A 2,245-nucleotide genomic window follows, 5' to 3' on the forward strand; every position below is an offset into this window, starting at 1 on the left:
TTTTTAGTAGAGACGGGGTTTCACCGTGTTAGCTAGGATGGTCTCGATATCCTGATCTCGTGATCCGCCTGCCTCAGCCTCCTAGAGTGCTGGGATTACAGGTGTGAGCCACTGCACCCAGCTTGTTTTTTGTTTTTTAACAGACAGGGTCAGCCTCCAACTCCTGGACTCAAGCAGTTCTCCCACCTCAGCCTCCCAAGTACCTGAGACGACCGGGGGGTGCCCCCCAGCCTGGCTCTTTTTTTTTTTTTTTTTTTTGAGAGCTGCGCTCCAGTTCTGTCACCCAGGCTGGAGTGCAGTGGGACGATCTCATCTCATTGCAACTTCCACCTCCCAGGTTCAAGCGATTCTCCTAACTCAGCCTCCAGAGTAGCTGGGATTACAGACGTACAATGCCCGGCTAATCTTTTGTATTTTTAGTAGAGACGGGGTTTCACCGTGTTGCACAGGCTGGTCTCAAACTTCTGAGCTCACACGATCCCCCTGCCTCAGCCTCCTAAAGTGCTAAGATTACAGGCGTGAGCCACCACACCCGACCTCATTTTGTATTTTTTGTAGAGATGTGGGTCTTGCTATATTGACCAGGCTGGTCTAGAACTCCTGGGCTCAAGTGCTCCTCCTACCTTGGGCTTCCAAAGTGCTAGGATTACAGGCATGAGCCAGCACGCCTGGCCTTTTTTTTTCTTTTAATTTTGTTTCGATACAGGTTCTCGTTGTAACCCAGGCTGGAGTGCAGTGATCATGGCTCACCACAGCCTTGAATTCCTGGGCTCAAGCAATCCTGCGGCCTCCGCCTCCTGAGGAGCTGTAACTACAGGTGCACGCCACCACACCTGGCTAATTTATTTTTATTTTTGGTAGAGACAGGGTCTCACTATGTTTCCTAGGCTAGTCTGGAACACCTGGCCTCAAGTGATCCTCCCGCCTCGGCCTCTGAAAGTACTGGGATTATAGGCAGGAACCACTGCGCCCAGCCCAAGAGGTGAGTTTTCAAGAGCTGAGAAGGCGGAGCCAGGCCCTTTCCTAAGCTGACCTGTACACTCCAGTCACCGCACAGTCCTGCCCAGCCCCTCTCAAGCCAGACCCCTTGTCACCCCACAGCCCTGCCGGACCCTCTCAAGCTGGACCCCTCATCTCACAAGCAGGCTGCACTGCACTCATTTCCACGGTGCCCCCATGTATACAGTTGCGGGAGTATCCTGTGAGCACTATGGACCCTGAACCACTTACTCCGTATCACTGGCATATAGTGTGAACTCCTAGAGGGCTAGAGCCTTGTCTTCTCATGTGCTGGGCACCAGTATTGTGGGGCTGGGCTGGTGGTAGCTGCTCAATGTGATTTACGGTTTTTTGTTTTGTTTTGTTTTTGTGAGATGGAGTTTTACTCTTGTTGCCCAGGCTGGAGTGCAATGGTGCAATCTCAGCTCACCACAACCTCTGCCTCCTGGGTTCAAGCAATTCTCCTGCCTCAGTTTCCTGAGTAGCTGGGATTACAGGCATGCACCAACATGCCCGGCTAATTTTGCATTTTTAGTAGAAACAGGGTTTCTCCATGTTGGTCAGGCTGGTCTTAAACTCCTGAACTCAGGTGATCCGCCCACCTCGGCCTCCCAAAGTGCTGGGATTACAGGCGTGAGCCACTGCACTCGGCCTTCAAAGTGGTTTACTGAATGAGTAACTGAATCACCAGCTCTTTGCCTTTTGCCTTATGTTGCCATTTTGGGAGAGGGGTTACCTGAAACAGGATCCCCTCCCCTGTCTCTTCTCAGCGTCCAAGACTTATTTACCTAAGCTCATTCCATCCTCTGAGCTGCATGCATCCCAACTAGAGTCTTCCTTCCACGTCGCAGAACCAAGCACAGCCCTGGGACTTTGCGGTGCTTAGCTGGGCTGAGCTGTGACTGAGTGCACAGTGGGTGCTCCCTAAAAGTCTGTAAGTGACTAAAACGACCTCAATCTTCCCCGTGACTTCCAGGGGAGGGAGGAAAAGCAAGAGTCATGTGCTCAGGCCCCAGTGGATCCACTGCCAGGTTTCTGCACAGACCCAGCGATCTGTAGGTGTCCAGGTCGCTGCTATGGAGGCTTCGGACATGGACCCGGGTCCCCAGCACTCTGCCAGCTGACCATGCCCCCGGTCCGAGCACACACAGCCTTCAACAGCTCAGAAGTAACTTTCCAAATGGGGTTTAGAAAATAACACGAGAATGCCTTTAGGAACAGAGGAACTTCTTAACTTTTTTTTTTT

Source organism: Piliocolobus tephrosceles, chromosome 19, assembly GCF_002776525.5.
Source record: "Piliocolobus tephrosceles isolate RC106 chromosome 19, ASM277652v3, whole genome shotgun sequence".
Taxonomy (NCBI): domain Eukaryota; kingdom Metazoa; phylum Chordata; class Mammalia; order Primates; family Cercopithecidae; genus Piliocolobus; species Piliocolobus tephrosceles.